This window comes from Leuciscus leuciscus (assembly GCF_965113295.1).
Source record: "Leuciscus leuciscus genome assembly, chromosome: 3".
NCBI classification, from domain to species: Eukaryota; Metazoa; Chordata; class Actinopteri; order Cypriniformes; family Leuciscidae; genus Leuciscus; species Leuciscus leuciscus.
In genome coordinates this window covers 33,011,111-33,034,083 of record NC_138727.1, presented here as the reverse complement: position 1 = coordinate 33,034,083, position 22,973 = coordinate 33,011,111, and the positions used below count along the sequence as shown (strand labels likewise).

General features: G+C 37.6%; 1 long non-coding RNA gene across 1 annotated transcript; it reads left to right on the top strand.

The window, feature by feature from the left end:
* The first annotated feature begins 4,446 nt into the window (after window positions 1–4,446).
* Window positions 4,447–5,314, top strand: LOC309494080. Its single transcript, XR_014204218.1, has 2 exons — window positions 4,447–4,679; window positions 4,714–5,314. It is a non-coding gene; the product is annotated as an uncharacterized lncRNA (long non-coding RNA).
* Window positions 5,315–22,973: the final 17,659 nt, after the last annotated feature.

Below are 22,973 nucleotides of genomic sequence, written 5' to 3'. Positions count from 1 at the left end.
CAATAAATTTACATGACAAATTTGAGTCAACTTCTTCCTAAATTAAGTGGAAATTTCATAATTAACCCTCTGGGGTCTAAGGTGTTTTTGGGGTCCTTGAGATGTTCTGACATGCCCTGACATTTGTGCTTTTTTCAGTTGCTTATAAACATATTAATGGCAAAGGTGTAATTACACTCTATTTAGCACAAACAGGGCTACCATAATATGTGAGCAACATGTATGTACATGTTTGTATTTTTGAGAGAATAATGTTTATGCATGGTTATTGAAAAAACTAAAAATGAAAGTTTCTGAAATAAGGCCACAAAACACATACTAAATATGTGTCCATAAGACTTCTGAATAATGCATTTTGTCGCCTAGAGTTTTTTCTTCAAAATGATGTGAAAATCATCCTGCCTAATCATTCACATAAAACAATACATTGATTTAAATTTTGTAAGACACTTTTTGTTTGGAAAGGCAATATTTGGTGGGCGTAAATTTATATATATATATAAAATTGGTTCACAGTTGGAAACACAGTTGTTGTTTTTTTTTTACAAATTGTGCTTGCAAATTGTATAATATCCAAGGTAAACATTTCTAGTAATAGTGCAGTTAATTGTTCTCACTGTATTTTCAGAAAGTTTTGGAATATATTATCTACCCAAATGTGTCACTAATAAAGCACAAAAAAATAATTTAAAGAGAAGGCTTATATTGACCTTTTAAGATTTTGTTTACATCTATCCTTTTATATATATATTTTTTTTTGCTATTTTATTAAAAAGGTTATACAATTACAACAACAATTAAAATGTTAACAATATTTCCAGTGTAATCTTTCTTTGTAAAAACTAAAGTATACATTTTATCATACGTATATCTCTGTATAGCAATAGAGTTTGGTAAAAGCTGTTCATTCATTCACACACAAAAACGCGATTCATATTTAAAAAGTATTTTTGCCAGCTGTAGCTACACAACAGCGCGCATCTGTGCGTTCATTCATTCACACACAGAAACGCGATTCATATTTAAACAGTCTTTTTGTGTGTACAGACACTTGCGATTAGAACAAAGCAAATATTGTACTGACCGATTCCTCAGCTGGATGCGTAGCTCCTCGAAATGAAACTTCCAGCACTTCTGAGGTAAATTTTCCAGGATTATTATTAAGATAGTGTTATTCCTCACAGCGTCGTAAAGTAGGCCTACATGAGTCTGAAAGTGAACTTGCGGTGTGTGTTATCCAGCTGATGTGGGCGTTTCACAGGTATGTATCGCTTCAGATAATTTGCGTTTGAATAGCGCGTGCTCTCCGTGGGCGGGGTCACATTAAAACTTAATGAGATGAGAACGACTGACATCTTTCTCTTTTCATACATATTACATACACTGAGAATATTTGTTTTTTATAAAAAATTACTTAATTTAAAAGAAGAGAATTCAAGCTTCATGCCTGTGTGTCTGTATGCCTGTTTGACTGAGTATTCACTGAGTTATAGTTCATTTTCAGACGCGTTTCAGAATGGACTACACTGAGAGAGAGTAGGCAGAACTTGCATCATGTTTATTTTTCTTTATTTGGCAAAAAGCACAACACTTTGTTTTTATTGTGAGTATACACAAATAAAATGCACACTTAACAGGATTGATTGATGTATAAAACTTGTTTGTAAGATCAAAGTCAGCAGAGTATTTTGAGTCTCTCTTGCACTGATAAGAAAAAAAGCAGCCGACCTCGGGGGGTTAAGCCACTAAAATATGACAGCACGCTTAAATGGCAGGGTATACGCTGTGGCGGGTCTGGCTGGTGATGCCTTGCACACAATGACAGTGTTGCAAGCATACCAGGCTGATCTGCTGACAGATTTGAAGCATTTAAATCTCTCACCCCAAGCGCTTCTTGGGGTGAGAGAAGCTCACCCCAGCCTGAGGCTGGACCTATTATGAGTTGGACCTATCTGGCGACGGGTTTGGGAGTAAGTGCGCTCTTTCGTGCTCTTTCGGTGATAGGTCTCCATTTTGTGAATGTCGTTTAGGCCATCTCTCTATGGGCAGCAGGTTGAGCTCTGTAGGTCTTCTCCCTTTACGTGAGTTTTTAGTAATGTTGAATAATAGGCCACGGTTCGCTGTTAGGAAGTATTAAGGGGCTGTTAAATATGGTTTTCATAGGATGGTGAAATTAGGGCCCTGAAATTCCCATATATAGGTAGGCTATGCATACCCTTCCCATCAGGCTTATAGTAGTGCCAATCTGTAGTAGTGAACAGGTTGGCTGTATAGAAAATTCTCTAGTGAGGCCACCGTTCATCCGAGCACCTAATAGACATTTTTTTTGTGTGAGATGGCTTCCTCCCCTAATTATTCTACTGAGGTCACCGCTCTGTCAAGCTCCAGACATAACTACAAAGCCAAGCATTGGCCCTCTTCGGGCCACCTTGATAGCCACCTTATACTAGTGCAGCAGTTCTCCTCTCACTTTAGAGAGTAGTTGAGATTATAGCTCTGAACTTCAGTCACTTTATATTTGTGTGTCGGCCAACTCGATTTATGGCTTAGGCTTAGTAACTAGGAAATTGGTGGCAGTTTGCTAAGCATTCTTGCCTCAAGCCTCTCAGTATCTGAGTGTAGGTTCCTTAGAGCTAGAGCCCATCAGGATAAATTATTCCTGTAAATCTAGTTGTTCCTAGTACTGGCCTTCTCTTACTACAAGAGTCGTCTAGCCAAGGCCCGCCTTTTGCACTAGGCGTAAAAATGCTAGTGGTGTTACAGGGTAGATAGCAGCATAAGTAGCAGGCTATCTTCAAAAAGTTTCCCATGCAGATATATCATGGGCGTTGTCAGGCCTTTTCTCTCTAGAAAGTAAGAAGCAGTATGCTCAGGCCTCCGCCCTTTAGAGCTGAGTATTGAAGCTAGTTTATCAGGCTATGCCTTACAATTGAAAAAGTACGTACTATTGTACAACTGAACAATACGATTTTTTCCGCTGAGCCCCTTGAATAAAATAATCCAAGTCATAAGGCTGAATGTAAGGCTCCATTTCCTTGGGTTTAATAAAAAATGTAAAACCTGTCTTGTAAAAAATACAAGATAATAGGCCTCGACCCTGATACATTCCTCAGGGTCATTCTGATAGTATTCCTTGTTAGGGTCTTTATTTAGAGTACGTTGCTACCCATGGCTTTTATGATATCACCCTTCACCACACAGGCTCAGGTAGAGACAGATTAGTTACTCCCTCCCACTTGGGATGGGGCTGACGCCCGTGACATTCAAAGAAGTAGGCCTTACAGTAGGCCTCCTCGATAGTCCTTGTAGCGTAAGGTTGTACTCCCCTTGCTTTAACCCTCTGGGGTCGGCGGTCGCGCCGGCGATACCAGCTCTCTTTTTTTCTTATCAGTGCAAAAGAGACTCAAAATACTCTGTTGATTTTGATCTTACATATAAGTGTTATAGTGTACATCATTCAAAACTCTTAAATGTATTATTTTATTTGTGTACACTCATAATAAAAACAAAATGTTGTGTTTTGTGTTCAGAGCTACAGAAAATGATCTGTAGCTCTGCGAATGCTTGTCACACTGACGTGAGACATAAGTTTAAGGTAAGACATGTCCACTCATAATAGTAAGCATGCTATTGTTGCATAAACTTTACATTGTAGCAACTAGTCAAACTGGTGCCAGACTAAAATGTACGTTATGAAATGAGATTGGAGTAAAAACATGAAGCCTAATGCTAAATTTATATACATGTATGACACAAGGATGTTTTTATATTCGATAAAACACAGCATAATATAAAAGTAGGCTAGTATGAATGTTTACTCTACTGTGGTGAATATTATAATCTTTAGATCAGTATTAACTGTTAAATAGGGATGGCTGACGCGAAACAGTCGTTCCGAAGCTTTGCGAGATCCCGAAGCGCAGATGTTTCGAAACACTGATCCGAAGCGTGATTCAAAACACCCATGTCACGTGACAATGGCCAAACGAGGCCTCAAAGTGTTTCACTAAGTGTTTCATCAGGTGTGGTCCACCGAATCAGCGTTTGATTGACACGGTCGGGAACAGACCACACAATCGCACATCTGTATGAAAGTGAAATCAATGCATATTGACCTCGTGGGTTTTTGTGAGAGGAGTTTGTGGAGTTAGTGACATAGTGCGATTTGATTAGTTATAGGCTATTTAGGCTTACATTTAAATTTACACAACACATTGACTGATAGGCTAGAGACAGACAGAGTATACATATAGTGACACATTAATAGATACATAGATTTAAATATAAATATATATAGACAGCTAGATTAATAGATAGATACATATATAGATAGATTATAGATACATATATAAATACATAGATAGATTATAGATTGATACATATATAGATACATAGATTATATCTAGATACATATCTAGATACATAGATTATAGATACATATCTAGATACATAGATAGATTCATATAGATAGATACATAGATAGATAGATTTGGATAGGTAGATAGATAAAATGGAGGCTCCACAGAAGAGATGTCGTACATCTGTGGTGTGGGAGCATTTCCATTTAGAAACTCCAAATAAAGTGAGATGTGTGTATTGTGATCGGCAGCTAGCCTACTGCAACAATACATCATCCATGATTCGCCATTTGAGGAGCACTCATCCTGCCATTTTGCAGGGTGCAGAGGATGGTAGCATTCCCCCTGTACCTAGGCCTGCTACTGACACTGCTGGGCCATCTAAGCAAGGTATGCATTGTTTGAAATATAATTATAATTGAAATATAATTACAAACTTTTGGGACACTGTTTAGAAAGTGTGCTTCGCTGATGCGTTCAAACACAAATCCTGGTGAGCAGTTTCAGTCTGTGTTATGTTATGTAATCTGAATCATGTAATATATACTTCATATATGCCGTCAGTTTAGGATTTGTTACTAATTGCTGTTTTCATTTTTATTCTATTATTCTTTTTAGAGCCAGAAATGTCAACATATCAGACCCATCATCATCATCACCATCACCATCACCATCAGTAGAAACACAGGACAGTTTATGGGAACTTTTTGATACTCGTATCCATCAAACCCAGATGATACACAATGCTACAGCTGATGCCACAGTGGAAGTGAAAAAATACCTCAACGATGCGTATTTGCCCAGAACTCATGATCCCCTAACTTACTGGAAAGAGAGAGCAGTAATCTTTACTCATTTGTATGTCCTAGCTAAAACATATATTTGCATGCCAGCAACAAGTGTCCCTTGTGAGAGGATTTTTTCAAAGGCTGGAGAAATTATCTGTAAAAAAAGTAGGCGGCTAAGTCTGTCACGATGTGTGCAGGCAAATGAAGACCAGGAAGGCGTTCAAATACTAAAGTGTTTTACTCAAACAATAACTCAGGAGAAGCAAAAACTCAGAATACACACACCAACATTGACGAGAACCGACAAACACTGAAGGAAAACACAGGGCTTAAATACATGGGGACTAACAAGATAATTAACGAGGAAATTAACAGGGCACAGGTGAGTGAAATTACTAATTAGACAGACTGATGAAAACTAGGTTACAGGGACTAAACCAAAAACACAGAAACAGGGTATACAAGAAACTGAATGCAATAAAGACAGTCCAAAACACAAACGGAAACGTGACAAAGTCCTTCCACAGCAGAGAAATTAGATATAAAAATCTCTAAAGAAGTGAGACATTGTGGCTTGATTATTTTATTAATATTCATTTTGCAGGACCAAAATAACATTATGCACAGTGAGGAGCCTATACGTTACAAGCTTCACATATTAGAAAAATACAATAATAAAAAAACAAAAACATTTTTTTAATAGCTCGTTGTCAAGGTTGTTTCAGATCAACACCTGCAAGTGACCACTAGGTGTCACCGTTGAGACGGGTGTCGGATATATTCGAAGCCTCGAAACAATATGGCCCATTTGGTTCAACTGTTTCATTGCTTCAAGAAGCCTCGATCTGCCCACCACTACTGTTAAATATTGTGTTTGTGGATATCTGCTCAAACGTAGATATGTATAATGTGGTAACAATAATGTTTCATAGTTTGCAGCGGCTCAATCGCTTCAGTAAATGTTCTCTGCACGCGCTGTGAGTTTGAGTCAATCGCGCTGTGTGTTTGAAAAGCAAAACGCGCCAAACATTAGGCTTCATGTTTTTACTTACTCCAATCTCATTTCATAACTGTTATGAATGCTCCGAGACACGAAGATTGATCCAAACGCATCTTTATTAAATAAGGGTAATCCAAAATCGTAATCCAGTAAACAGGCAGTGGTCAAGGCAGGCAGCAATAAACAGAGTTATAATTTTCCTGTTTAGTCAATGTAAAGACGCGTTTACACGCGTCTGGAGGTCCTGCGGCCCGAATGAGGCGAATTGAGCATCTGGCGCGATACGCGCGAGTGATTTGAGGGTGTGAGAGAGAGAATTCTGATTAGTCCAGAGGATGTATCGCGTTTAGGCTAAAAATAGGTTTGGCGCTTATCGCGGTTTGGAAAGGAACTGCATCTTGCAGTACATTTAAAACAAGGAAATATAGCGATTTGGCATGAAACGTTGATGGAGCAGTGAATAGGTTCAGTACACTGCAAAATGACATGACAAACTCTTTTTTTTTTTTTAAATGGCGTTTTGGAAAAGAGCTCTTCATATATATATATATATATATATATATATATATATATATATATATGTAACAAGTTAGCTCAAAGGAGAAATATTAATAATAACTCATAATTATCAATTATGATTAATTATTAATATTTGGGTCAGTTAATTGGATTAACTTGAGGTAGCTAAATTAATATTACAATCAATTAATCAGTTCCAACAAACTCTTTTGATTATTAATTTATTCTAAGAAAAGCGTATCTTTCATGGCCACCGAAAAATAATTATTTCTTAGCATGTATAGCGCATGTAACAAGATCAAGATCGTAAAATGGACTTTGTTGCAAGCAGAGAATCAGAACCAAATACATATTGTGCACAAGTTTTATTAACTAAATCACAAACATAACTAAACTAAACAAACATACATACATTCATACATACATACATGAATGCATAGGTAAAATGGTGAGTGATATGGAACCCGAAACAGGAAATGGAACTATGGAAAATATCTATTTAACAATGAAAATAACCATGAGCTTATCATTTTCAGAGCACCTCATTAAATTGATACTTGCATGGTCTGTGCAGTGGACACAATTCTTGAAGTGGTTGAAAATTTTGTTCATTGATGAGTCCGTGAGTGTCAAATGTCACTGTACAAGTTGCAATCGTTTTCTTCTCTGCTGGATGGAGAAGATATGATGAACTTTCATGGTAATTTCGACGCTGTTCTCATGGCTGGAGTGCAGATTGTGGCCTGCCGGCTCTGGGCCGGCAGGACACGCAGAGCAAATGGTGGGAGTTGCGATGGCCTTCTTCTGCATTGAATGAATGCACAGACAATCAACCTGAAGAAGCAGCAGTAGAGGCCAGAAGAGAAGAGAGAGGAGGGTCACTGTGGATTTTCTCTAATAAAGCCTGAGAAAGGCCCCACCTCTCCGGGTTTGCTTGACCAATGAGAAGGGTGGAATTTCCAAGCGGGAAGATTCCTCTGTGGTTGATTTATGAATCTTTGTTCTAAGCGTGCTCATTTGCAATGACAGCTGGATTGGTTTCTGATGACGAAACTAAGAAAGATTCTTGTAATACTAATATGTATTACATATTAGTATTATATGCGGCTGTCGGCATATCATGTACACAATCATTTCGATCTTCAAAGTACCAATTTATAAAGACCAAACATGGTATGGGTGAGGTTACGTTGACCGTTGGCTCTATAATAAAATACATAGTATCAAAGAGATAATAGTATCAAAAGATAATAGTATTAAAATACATAACACAAGACAGTAAATCATTCACAAAATGTTCTGGAATGCATGTTAATTTCATGTTAATCAGTTCATCGATAAATTAATGCAGGGAAGTCTGTTCTGATGTCTGTAGGTCTTGTGAGCAGGGGCCCTGTTCACATTGCTAAGAGTCATAAAACCAACTTATCTGATCGTGGTCATGGTAACTAAGACCTTCTTGCCCTGTTTGGGGGGATGGGGCCACAGATCCCAGAGTGAGTTCTAAATATAATTTGTTAACCTATAACAAATAATTGTGTCTGACTTGTCTCAGTCGTTACATATACATATACATATACATATACATATACATATACATATACATATACATATACATATATACAGGGCTTGACATTAACACCCGCCAACCCGCCAAATGCGGGTGGATTTTGCTCGTGGCAGGTAACAAAGTCACTCCAACTAGCCACTTTGGCGGGTTGAATAATTGTAGTCTTTTCAAAAGGCATCTGAAATAAGTGTGACACTACAACTCCCATAGGGCTGTCAACGAATATTCTAAATTCGAATATATATTCGAATAGTTTTAAAAAACAGAATTTCAAAGGTGAAAATTAATATTCGAATGTGGAAAAACGCCCGCGGTAGCAGAGGCGCGGCTGTCTGCTTTGCGAGTGGGCGCGCTGCCTGAGGGGTCATTTTATTTAACGTTAAACAGAAACATTACTAAAGTGTAGGCTACTGTACTGACTGAATAGATATTGCATGAATAAGGTAGGTTAGATACAGCAGTTTCATGCACTGCAGGCTTCCACTGGTTTGATTATTTACCATTTCATGTCAAGGAAAAGTTCCATGTTTACCACAGCACAGCTCGCTCGGAGCGTTCAATGTCGGTTCTATATAGCCTACTGTAAAACTTCAATTAATGTTAATAATATTTGTTTCAATCACTGAATGAAGCCTGCTATATAAGAGTCGCGACCTTAAATTGCTTGCACAAATCTCTTGATCAGCACTCAACATTTGCTTATCTGTTATGCACAGAGCGCGTGACGCCTCATTCGCGCCACAAGACCTCCAGATGCGCGTAAACGCGTCTTTACACTCGCGCCAGACGCTCTATTCGCGTTTGGTGTGAACGCAGCATGAGGGTGAGGGCGAGAGAGAGAAAGAGTGCCTGCGAGTGAGCGAGCGAGAGTGAGCGAGGTCTGCGGTCTTGGCCATTAGTTGATTTACTTGTTTTCGTGTAGGTAATACGTTGTCAAATATGTTTAAACTTAAATAAACTACCTATACAAGTAGTTATGTCTCTTTGTATTAATTTGTCCTGTTATTGACGTAATGCGCGTCATTGACAAAATGCGCAACCAGATGTTCGAATAGCTCGAATATAAACTATGTGTTTTTTTTAGAGGGAATATTCGAATGTCGTTTTTGAGCGATTTTGACAGCCCTAATGAGTATTGATCGCTAGTGACCGACAACAAAGAATCGAAGAGACAGCTAGCTGCCCTGCTGGAGTTACGTCGTATGCCGGTGGAGCTATGTGGCGACATATAATACATAATACATGGTTTTATTTTAAAAAAGGAGCTTTACACACAACCTTATCAGAGCTAATGATAATGACCTGTATTGTTATATATTTATGTAGTCTTGATTTGGGTGTGTACAGTGGTTTTACATTTAAAAGGGTTGTAAATCTAGTTCAAGTAAATTTTAGCACGCCATAGTCAACTTTTATCAGATAATTTCACAACAACAAAAATGTGGCTAGTAAAAATGCTGTGTGGCTAGTAACTTTGGAAAACCACTAGCCACATTGGCTAGTGAGCAAAAAAGTTAATGTCAAGCACTGCATATATATATATATTAGGGGTGTAACGATACGCGTATTCGTATCGAACCGTTCAGTACGAGGCTTTCGGTTCGGTTTTCGGTACGCATTACGTACCGAACGGTTCGTTAGACCATTTTTTCTGCCGACCAAAATTTCGTTATTTCAAATGAAGGCGCGTCGCCGGTGGCAAGCGCGCTCATAGAGGCTGGCGCGACCACAACATCAACTGGCAAATGCAATGTAAGGAACGAAACTGAGCTACTCTTATTGTGTTTGTGTGGACCGTTTATCAGTTTTGACCTGTGAAGCGGGACTCGCGAGCCCTATGCGCGAGCCTGATCAAGCAATACCACACAGCGCTAAGAGATCCAGACCAGTAAAGAAAGCATTTGAATTTCAAATGCTTTTTGAATTCGCCACAGAAGTAATAACATCGCTGCGAGATCTAGTGAGAAACATTCACATTTTTCTGTTATTAACGGATCAAACAGCGCTGACGTGGAAACCAGGAAGAAACATCGTGCCATGAATGAACTGGCCGGTGTCCACAGATCAGCAACATTCACCGTGGAATGGATTTGCTGTAGTAACACTAACTGCAAGGTATGGAAGTTTGTCAGGAATAGTGGGCTATAATGCTTTCAAGTAACATTACGTCTGTTTTATTTTGACATTATGAATACAATTGCAGCCCTCAAATGTTAATCTGAACTAAAATAAACCTTTGTTTATAACTAGCCTACTACTACAATATTACATTTCATTTTGTCCAAGGAGCTGTTTTGTTTTATATGCTCATAAGAAGAGTCAAGTATAGCTCCATTATTGCTCAGTAAAAAAAGCACAAAAAAAAAAAAAAAAAACTTTATGATGTTAGTTTCATTAAATAAAATAATAATTTAAAAAAATGTAATTCAAGGAAATTTCTCTGGCATTTATTTATTTTTGCTGTAGCCTATGGAAAACGTACCGAACTGAACCGTACCGAACCGTGACACAAGTGTATCGTATCGAACCGAACCGTGAATTTTGTGAACCGTTACACCCCTAATATATATATATATATATTTGTGTGTGTGTGTGTGTGTGTGTGTGTGTGTGTGTGTGTGTGTGTGTGTGTGTGTGTGTGTGTGTGTGTGTGTGTGTGTGTGTGTTTTGTAAATTTTAAATCGCAATTTTAACCCAAAAAATTGAAAATGTATTCCGAAAATCGTACAGCCCTATAGTTTCTCTTGATATGAGCATGTTCACAATGTTTTTTTTGTTTTTGTTTTTTTTACAGGGACCATATACCACTGATGAGTCCTGCTGACTTCAACATTCACATGAGTCTCTGTACATGAACATGCTAAAATGAAAAATCAAACACCTTGGAAATGACAGGTATGTATGGAAGCTTGTTTCCGCCACTGAATAATAAATAAATAATAATAATTGCAACTTTTTATCTCACAATTGCAAGTTTACATCTCGCAATACTGACTTTAATTCTCAGAATTTCGAGATATAAAGTCAGAATTGCGTGAAATAAAGTCGCAATTGCGTGTTATAAAGTCAGAATTGCGAGATATAAAGTGAGAATTGCGTGAAATAAAGTCGCAATTGCGTGTTATAAAGTCAGAATTGCGAGATATAAACTCGCAATTGTGAGATAAAAAGTCAGAATTCTGACTTTTTTTCTCGCAATTGCGACTTTATATCACACAATTCTGACTTTATAACACGCAATTGCGACTTTATATCTAGCAAATTCTGACACCTTTTCTCACAATTTTTCTCACAAGACTTTTTTTTTTTTTTTTTTACAGAATAGTTGATATCTCACAATTCTGACTTTATAACACGCAATTGCGACTTTATATCGTGCAATTCTGACTTTATATCTCCCAATTGCGACTTTATTTCTCAGAATTGCGACTTTATATCTCGCAATTGCGACTTTATTTCTCAGAATTGCGACTTCATATCTCGCAATTGTGAGACAAAAAGTCACAATTCTGACTTGATATCTCACAATTGTGAGAAAAAAAGTCAGAATTGTGAGATAAAAAGTCGCAATTATTATTATATATTTATTATTCAGTGGCGGAAACAAGCTTCCATAGGTATGTACTATGTTTCAGGAATGGCCCAAAGTTATGTGACTGTTCAAGTCTCTGTCTTTAGATCAGGGTGTTCAATAATGGGGGCTCTGAAGCACTGTGTAAATCTTGGATTGGGTAGTTACTCCCCTCGTTAGCAAGGTTAGAAAGCGCTATGCTGAGTTCTACTCTCCAGGAACTATCTGCAGTCCTCCCTATCGGATGCCTCCACAGGTGAGGCAAAATATGTTAGAGACTCTGTTTAGGAAACAGACAGGTTGTTGGCAAGACTAGGTCATTAAATTAGACCAGGTCAGCCTCCCTGCTGGCATGTGGGGTTGACTTCATGTCCCCCTCAGAAAGTGACTAGACAGGACTCCTTTGGACCCCCTGGCTATATTCCCTTAAAGGAACCCCTTACACGGAAGTTGTTGGTTCCAAAGCCTTTGAGCAGCCTTGTTAGGCCTTCAATGTATCGGAGGCCTCTTTGAGGCTTATAGCTTGGGCAGTGGCCGTAGGGAATACTGTTACTGACCAGGGGGCCAATATTTCAGAAAAAATTTAAGCTTCCCCGGGCGCCGCCATTGATTAGCAGACCCCCACCTGCTGTTAGCATTCCATTGACTCCCATTCAGTTTGGCGTCACTTTGACAGTGAATAACTTTACATCTGAGGCGAAAGACACACAAATATGTATAAAAGGCTCCATTACCTTGTATCTTACGTTATGGCCCCGTAGAAGCCGTTTTTGTAAAAATAGGCCAATGATTGCGTCCTAACCACGCATCTTAATGACCATTAAAGTGAAACAACTGAACATAAACATACAAGCTTGATAAAAATGATCATTCTAGAAGAAAATTTCAGATGGCACTTAGAGGCTATTGCATCTGAAGTATATATATATATATATATATATATATATATATATATATATATATATATATATATATATATATTATTTTTTTTATTTTTTTATTTTTTTATTTTTTATTTTTTTTAGGTCAAAATACTGCCAAATGAGTCAAATCTGGCATGGAAAAGCAAGAGTGTGAACTATATAACTATCTACCAGTGAATCTTCTGACCTATTGAGCAGTTTTAAATGGAAACCTGTGCAGCTAGTCACACTCATTTTCATGGCCAAGGCTCAATATCTCCCAGAGAAGCTGGGTTTATATAACTCTATGAGACACTAGATCTTGACAGTTGCCTAACCATGAGACACATCTGCTTCGGGCCACAGCCAAGTCGTGACAGGAGGAAAGAAGGTGACCCTGACAAGCTAGTGAAAGGGCTTAGTCATTGACACACTGACATTGACACAAGTTACTTGAGTGTACAGGCTGATGTATGGAGACTGAGATGATGCATCACCGGTGAAATTTACCACTGTTATAAAGGAAGGTGTTTACAAATGCAGAAGTTTTACATGCACTTCACTTTACATGCTACATCTACATGCCTCAGTAGGCCTACATGCATAAATATTCACAATGTTTGGATGGTCTTTATTTTGGTTATAAAGTGTGGTTAGAGAATTACAACTGAGGCAGTAGTAAAACATTAGTACCCGGATTTCACAGGATGTAAAAAAAAAAAAAAAAAAGAGGTGTTTTAGTAATAAAATCATTAAAGATATGATGTTTAATGGTTCTAGCCTTTATGTCAGTGAAACTAAATTAAACTATTTATTTTAGTTTACATTTCAAACCACTTAACTTCGCCCTTGGCTGAATAATTGCTTTTGTTTTTTTATTTATTGAATTGTTTTTATTTTATCATTGTACACTTCATTTAATCAGTATTTAAAATGAAGTAGTGTGTATTTGTTTTGTTTTTACACACTTCAAAAATCGACAATCTAAACTGTCAGGTAATACCTTAAAGCAGAATAAGTCATGTAAAAAAAATAAAAAGACTTTCTGATTTGCTTCATGACTGGTAAAAGAAAGCTAACTCTTTGATGAGCATTGTACTTTGATAACATTGAATAGTTCAAAAGGCAGCACTGCGGTTTGGATAGCATACTTTTTTAATCATTACTGGGAAATCCTTGACTTGCCTTTGAAATGTTTTTGCATTTGTAAGGTTTTAAAGTTTTTTTTTACATTTTTTTTTTTTTTATAACTCCCGTATTCTTTTAAAAGTGCTAATATGATCTGGCATGCAGTTTTAGGAAATTAAAGAAATGTAAGATCAGCTGGCTGCAGGGGAATAGAAAATATAAAAGGAAAGAAGAGAAGAAAAGGAAGAACACGTGATAGAGAAACCCCCTTTCCCCTGATCTCTGATTAAATCACTAATACGATGCTTCAGCAGAGTTCATGTTTATACCTAATACAGAATAGCAATTATTGATATTACCTGTTGCTGTTGCTGAGTTTGCAGACAATATTTTAGTTAATCTTGGTACTTCCTGGTGAGTCTATCTAGCTTTTGAAAAGATAAATTATTCAGTAAATGTTTAAACTGATATACATGATTAAATTGTTAAGCCTGAGTTATGTAGGCATGTCCTGCTTGGAAATCCTGCATTGGAAATCCTCCCCTAAATATTTTTCAATAGTCTTTGATTGGACAAATACTGTTTTTTGGGGGGGGAGGGTTTTTTGGGAGTGGGGACAATCTTAGTGAGGTATTTCTACCATATAAAAAATGCACGTAGGTCCATTTTCTTTTTATTCTTCTCACTTTTCTTTCGCAATAGTTACAGCAGAAAACTGAGCTGCACATAATAAGCAAATAGTAAAGTCTTTAATTATGCAAAACTTCACATATTTCAATGTTGTTTAAAATGTCCTGTTTTCACATCTAATCATCCCTAACAAATAAGCAATACTCATAGCAGAAAATCCTCCATGAAACATGCCAATTTCTACTCGGTCAGAATTTCAGCATGTCTATTCTTTAAAAGTACAATTGAGCCAAAGTAAACTGAGCCTATGTGGCAATTTTGTGAATTTGCAAGTGCCTTTAAATAAGCTTTGTTTTTCTTTCTGTCAGTTAACCACTTAATAGAGGCTTATTTGAGTACTGACTGCTAATTTACTAAGGAAAGCAAATGACAAAAGCAAGGAATAAAATAAATAGTGCACATTGTGTGATAAGGCTGTACATCTTACTGATTCTAGTGGTACAGGCTTGTAATTGATCTTTGTATTTGTGTTGATGCCATTTCAGAAAAACAACAGCACATTCAGAGGATAATAGGTCTGTTCAGGGCTGCTATTCATCATCGCTTAGCAACAAGTGATGTTCAAACCCATTTGTCCTTGTGCATTTTGTATTGCACGCTCTCTCTCTCTCTCTCTCTCTCTCTCTCTCTCTCTCTCTCTCTCTCTCTCTCTCTCTCTCTCTCTCTCTCTCTCATCCCCTCACTCATGTTCTTTGTCCGTCTGCATCTGGCATATTTCAATATCATGACATATTAGATCATCAATACTACAATGAATGCACATAGTTTTACCTTGTATTTAGTGCACTTTTGCAACATAAGAATATAGAATGTTGTTCTGTCTATTTGCTAATATCTCTGCAATTTTATTTTACTATCACGTGAAGCCCATTTAAGACTCAGTCCACCAGGGGGAAGACCCTCACTGCTGACCCAATTCACTCAAAACATTTGCATGGTTTTTATTCCGTAAAGTATTTGAGAGATGGTAGTGAGCAACAACAATTCATGTTTAGTTGTATAGAAAAGTTATTTGGCGTAAGCCCCGTCCTTAGTCCAAATCATGGGGGATGCAAATTCGTCGGATCCTACCTGAAGATGAAGGCAGGGCAGCCTGCCCCAGATGGATGGACAGGGGCCAACCTGTTGGTGGTGGGGAGGATGGTGGGGAATGTCAGCATCATCAACTGCAACTGTGAAACAGAGAGTTTAGTGCTTATATACTCCAGGGGCCTCATTTATAAACGTTGCGTACGCACAAAAGAAGGCGTACACCGCTCTCTACGCAATAATTGGTATTTATAAAAAGCGAACTTGACGGGAAAATGTGCGTTCCTTCACGCAAACTCTGACCCAGGCATACGCACAAAAACGGGTGAAATGAGAAATGGCGACACCGTCGGCAGAGGGAAGAAACACGTGAAAGTGTGTTAAACTGTAGACCGATGTGTGAAAGAAATGGCAATACTGCCTCTCATAAATAACATGAAGACTTCACAAAGCAAGTCTTACAATTAACAGCTACACGAACACCCGTTTGATCGATCTGCAGTGTAAAACAAACAAAATCAAATGAAGATTAAACAGAAATGCAAATTAACACATATTTGCAAAAAGAAAAGTGAAATATGTTCTGCAATAATATTAGCATGTTATGCATAACACATCTGTAGCTTGTCAGATGCAATCAAATAGATGGTAATAAAATGCCATGATGCCATCACAATGCATAATGACGCACAATGGCCGTCATGACGCACATTAGTAATGCCCACACTGTGCCCTCCAAACAACATTTTACTCCTCTTTTCCACCTCGCCAACGATAATTTCTACTTGAGTGACGCTTCTTGGTTTTTCTCTCTGTGTTTGCCATGATTTCGCAATCGATGAATATTAACTTGTGGGCGTTTCACGGACTATTTATGGGCAAATATGGGCGTGACATGAAGCCGCAAAAGCTGCGCTACGTTTAGAATTGATTGTGATTTATTAAAGGAAAACTGCGTAGGATGTGCGTGCGCACGGTTTTATAAATCCGAATATTTCTGTGCGTACGCACGTCCTATGTTTCATCCGTACGCCACTTCTGACGCAAATCCTACGCAAAGTTTTATAAATGAGGCCCCAGGTGTCTAGCAGTGATTGGACAGACCGATATGTATGAATGAATGATGTGGCACTAGAGTCTTCCCAGTAGAACTTACGCCAAAAGCTATAATTTCCTGAACATTTTGTCATATGTATCACTGTGCAATCCATTTAAGTTAAAACAGAAAGTAAATGTTTAAATTTAATGTTCAATGAATGTATTTTGGCCACAGAACAAATACTGTGCAAAGTCTCATCTTTTTATACATTCTCTCTTAAACAATGATGTATGATTTGTTTGAATCTGACAAAAAATGACTGAGCTACACCTATTTTAAGTCGATAGAATCAGCAAAGTCAATTTTGAGAAAAATCGAGTTAAAGTTTTCTGAAGGTTCCAAATCAAGATCTCCTAGCAACCATACCTTAAAATCACTGGTACTAACACCAAATTTCGCACACACCAAGCCAAAATCAAATATCAAATATAGAAAAATATATCTTAAACTTTTTTTTCCATGATACCACAATTGTTTGATTAACATTAATGAAACGGACCTACTGTACAGCACGGATCTAAAATAATGTTACACATCAGATCCCCAACATTTAAACGTTCACATAAGACATAAAAGATAATATTTGCGTGAATACTGGCTAAGACTGTCCATATTTTGAAATATTGTAATTCTGTGTATGTGTGTATATTGGGATTGGGTCTGAGGCGTTTTTGTGCGCACACATCAGATCTGTCAGTCAGCGTGGGTAAGAATGTTTTCATGGCAATAAACTCTATGAGCACAATGAAAACAATTACCCTTTAAAAAAACGTATGTGTTTGGATCCTCAACCTTGTGTCTCGGAGAAGTTTCACGACACACACACACACACACACATAATATAATATATAAATATATAAATATAAAGACACTTTTTTTAAAAATACTTCCACACATGCTAGCATGACAAAAATTGGTGTATTTATTAGTTGCCATATCAACACTATATAGAGGAGGGGAACAATACACCAAAATTTTGAAATCTTTGGAAGATATCACTGAAAATGTATCTAAACATAGCAAAAGTAAATGTCCTACTTATGTTAATATTTCATCTTTCATTTTCAATATTCAATTCAATATTTCATTTTTGTATTTATTTAAAATTAGACAAATCATATGTTATTTAACAGTTGAGATCGTACTTTAATGGTTTGCTAACTAGCAGACACTAGCTGGGTTTAAATCCCTGTTCTGCAGATGGGGAACGATATAACACTGTGTTATAATGTGCCCCTATTAGAACTACGTTATTATATTCTATACTTTTATACATTCTATTGAGAAACCATGAGAAAAAAGGTGACTAAAGACAGAGTCAGTATTCAGACATTATTCATTATTATTATGTTTTGAACTATGGTGTATAGCTGTGTTTTGTGGTGTGTTTGTTGTCAAACTAATTATTAAAAAAGCCATTATTTTATAAAGTTTAAAGTTAATAATTGTATTTTATTGAGAAAATATTTAAGTTTGTTTTGTATATATAATATATATGCTTTTCAAAATCAGAACTAGCCATCCAAAGAATAATTAGTTAACTAATTATTAAGGTTATCAAAATGATCTGAGTTGATTGTTTCTCTGTCTGAAAATATGTATCTGGATGCTTGCAGTAACAACACAGAGAACAATCTGGATGAATTGGATATTTACCTTCTTTTAATTGTAAAAAAAAAATTATTTTTCAAGGTAACCTTTAGAAACTAGTGCTGAACGAGGCATTTTTTACACCAAAAGTGTGCTTTGTTCTGATAAAGTCTATTATTGTGCTGCCTGTGTTTCTGTGCATGATTGTGTTGGTCAGAAATGCGTTGGCCAATAGTTACACAAATAATATTTAATTAGAGAATGTAATGAATTTTAAGTTTTGGAGTTGTTTTTGCCAAAATGTTCTCCTGTGGTTCCAAAATATAGAACTACAGTCCTTTACTTGGTCATGGTTTTTGAAATATACATTTTTTTTGTTTTTTTTTGTTCAGATTGTACAGTACATTACTGTACCTCTCCAGTTAAACAGTATGAGGGAGAGCGGGGTGAGTTGAGCCAACTTTTACTTGAGGTGTCTTTAAAGTGCAGGCATGACAGTAATGTGTTCAATGATGTGGTGCATCCCTGGGAATAATCACTTTGGCCGCTTTTCCACATTCATGCCAAACGTCTTAAGAACATTAAGGAACGGTTCCAGTTAAAGTTCCACTTGAGCCAAGTACAGCATGGCTCAATCACAAACTGTTCTCGGCCCTGAACTGTGCTGGTAGAATGTGTGTAGTGATGAGTAGTCACTCAGGATTGGTCACTTGTCTGTTGCCTAGCTACCGATTTTTTTTGTAGCTGGCTAAGCACGCTATCTGAGTGACATAAACACCAATTAATAATAATAATAAAAATAAAAAAATCTGATCCTCCAAAATACGGTCGCTATTTACATCTCATATTGTCTTTAAACTCTTGCGTTACCAAGGCAACATCTGACACATTTGTATTACATTTCAAAGAGCAGCCATTACCAGCCCTACAGTGGGATATGAAACATGTACCCACTGGGCCGGATCGGCATTTACATTTTTTTTTTACAATATGTTTTCGATTAATGCAGTATTTCAGATTATTATAGAGACTGGGCCTTTTAGGGTCCTTTGCACCATGACCTCAAGCCAAACACCTTTCACCCCTTCATTGCTGGGCACTTTTTTTCTGCATCATGGAATTTGTAGATTGTAGACCGATTTGTAGACCGATTTGTAGATTGTACACACAAAAATTCTCCGAATTTGGGAGTTTTTGTCGATTTCCCATTCATTTCAAATCGATAATTTTGACCCATACAATGTATTGTCGGCTATTGCCACAAATATACCTGTGCTACTTGTGACTGATTTTGTGATCCAGGGTTATTATGAGGTGTTTCTCTATCCTATCAAGGTCTTGATAAATTCTGGCATTGCTTTGTTGTTTCGAATCCAGTATTCCCGTGATATTTTTGTCTTTTATGAGTTTAATAAAGAACTCTGTCTCATCTTCTGTCAAAACATACCACGCCTTCTTTAAAGGAGTAGTTCACTTTAAAATGAAAATTACCCCATGATTTACTCACCCTCAAGCCATCCTAGGTGTATATGACCCTTCTTTTAGACGAATACAATCGGAGATATATTAATAAACACCCTGACGAATGGCAGTGGATTGAAGATCAGTTTGAAGCTCAAAAAAGTGCATCCATCCATTATGAAAGAACTACACACGGCTCCGGGGGGTTAATAAAGGCCTTCTGAAGCAAAGCGAGGAGTTTGTGTAAGAAAAATAACAAAATTGAAAACTTAAAAATTAAAAGTAAAATAACTAGCTTTCGCCCAAATGAACATACGGATTCGTCTTAAGTCTAAAGCACGACTTATGCAAGTAATGCAACGTACTGCTGATATTTACGCTACGCCATGATGCACTACGCTACTTCCGACGCCGTAAGTTGCGCAAGTTGCGCTTTAGGCACAAATATACAGCATATGGCCGTTTGGCCAGAAGCTAGATTTTTACTTTGTGTAGTTTGTCTGGGAGTGGAGCATGCACAGGCAGCCCTCGAGGGTGCTGTCTGTGCTAACTGTGAACAAATGCCCCTAAGAACGCTCCGCTCCCGACGAGCTATGTTTAATGAGGCCGGCCAGCCTCGCGATCCCCGTGGATCAGGTCCCGCGTCTGTTGAGGCAGCGCGGCGCCTGCATTCATGGGGATGGCAGAGGGATCTAGTGGATAATGTTGAGACGGCTTCGGCCCTTTCTCAACATTCTGAAGCTAGTTCCCATAGTTCCGCTCAGGGTGCGGAAGCCCGCGTTGCGGCTTCTTCCGCCCCGGCAGTGGAACCGATGCTCGAATTATCTGGTTCAGAGGAGCTAGATATTTTGGGCATCGAGGCAGGGGAATGTGAAAATTTGCCACCCCATTCCCCTACCTTTGAGGAGCTGCTAGAGGTTGTGACTAGAGCAGTGGCCAAGTTAACCCTCTGGGGTCTGAGCTGTTTTCTGGCCCTGGAGGTGTTCTGACATGCTCTGACATTTGTGCTTATTTCTGTTACTTGTGACATTGTCATGGCTAAAGTCTTAGCACAAACTCTGCTACAATAATATATCAGCAGCATGTATGTAAAAGTTTGTAGTTTTGAGATAATTACATTTATGCGTGGTTTGTGAAAATACAAAAAAAAATTGTCACTGAAATAAGGCCATGAAACCCATACTGATTATTTCTTCACAAGACTTTTGAAAATTGTATCACGTAGCCTAGAATATTTGCTCCAAAACTATGTGAAAATCACCCTGACTGCTCATTCAGATAAGACAATATATTGATTTAAAATTTCTAAGACGTGTTTTGTGTGAGAACGCTTTATGTGGGAGGTGTGATCATCTCATTAATATGTATTGGTTTTCACACCTGAGAAAGATAAAGACCCTTCCCTAACAGCCCTATTAGGAGTGATCAGGCCCTGTCATTCTGAGCAACCTTGCACAAAGAATGAGGAGATTTAAAAAAGAATGGCTTTTAGATTGTTCGGATTTATTTACAACACAACATAATCCAAAGATACACAACAAATGACAAAAGAGCACATTGAAAACAATGATCCAAAGACAGAGACCTTTGTGTCATTCCTAAAAACATTGTACATACCTTTCATTTCCAAGGTGTTTGATTTTCACTTTACCATGTTCATATACAGAGACTCATGTGAATGTTGAAGTCAGCAGGACTCAGTGGCATCTGGTCCCTGAAAGAAAAGAAAAAAAGTGAACATACTGGTATCAAGAGAAACTAGTCCTGCACGATTTTGGGAATACATTTTAGATTTTTCTGGTTAAAATTGCTTTTTAAAATTCACAGAATACACACACACACACACACACACACACACACACACACACACAAATGTTTCCAACAATATATAATATAATGAACACCAGGTTTGTTGTGCCTTATAGGCATAGGCTATGCGCAGTACTGCATAAAATAATAATAACAATAACCTATAGCAGCCTATAAATCTTCCAAAAGATTTCAGTAACAACTACGCTAGAGAAAAATATATTGATTATCATGTTACTTCAAATGTTTCCATTCATTATGATGATATGAAATGTACGGTGGCCGAGAGAGCTCAACGCGCTGCAACTGAAGAAAACACATGCAAATAGAAAAACACCTGCAAATTAAGAAAACATCTTCATCAGTTTCACAACACATGTGTGCTCCAAATACTCACAACACAACCAAATACAGAAACGCGCTGCAAAAGTTCACAACACAACCAATACCGAAATGCGCTGCAAATAGGACAGAACACAACGGAAATGTTTCCGGGGAACCCAATAAGTGACGGACCCGGCAGGGACGTTTTTTATTGCTCGTGAGCATTACCTATGCCCTAACGTTACTCCCTTAAAAGGGCAGACGGCAGAGCCCTTGAAGTGGGCACTTTGGAGGGAGCGGGGCACTTGTGTGCCATTATGTAGCCGTTTGGAACGGACTTGATGAAGGGAGCAACGAAAGCCAATGTAATTTCCTCATTATTTTCACCTGGGATGTTCCCATGACAACGCAGCGCCGTCTCATATTTTGACCTCTTGGACCCTTCATTCTAACATTTCTTATGAAACTTATTTTAACATAACATGAATGTGTACAATGTAACTGATGTATATATTAATATCTTTCCCTCATGTTCTATTTCTCTATCTTTTTTTCTTTAATTTATTTTAGTCTTCAGCTTGTTCTTTTCTGATTAGTATTCTTATGACATGGAACATATTATAAATACATTTTGTATATTGTAGGCTATACAAAGTCGTATGTCATAAACGTGTAATCTCTGTATGTTTTGCAACAAAAATAAAATAATAAATTAAATTAAATTAAAGTAGACAGCTGTAAGCACGTCCCAGTCGGGTCCGTCACTTATTGGCTTCCCCGGAAACATTTCCGTTGTGTTCTGTCCTATTTGCAGCGCATTTCTGATTTGTTTGTGTTGTGAACTTTTGCAGCGCGTTTCTGTATTTGGTTGTGTTGTGAGTATTTGGAGCACACATGTGTTGTGAAACTGATGAAGATGTTTTCTTAATTTGCAGGTGTTTTTCTATTTGCATGTGTTTTCTTCAGTTGCAGCGCGTTGAGCTCTCTCGGCCACCGTAGAAGTGAGATAATAGTAAAAACATAAAGCCTAATGTTTGGTGCGTTTTGCTTTTCAAACGCGATCGCGCTCCAAAATATGAAACATAGGGTGACCATATTTTCGTTTTCAGAAAACAGGACGGGGGCGTGGTTGATG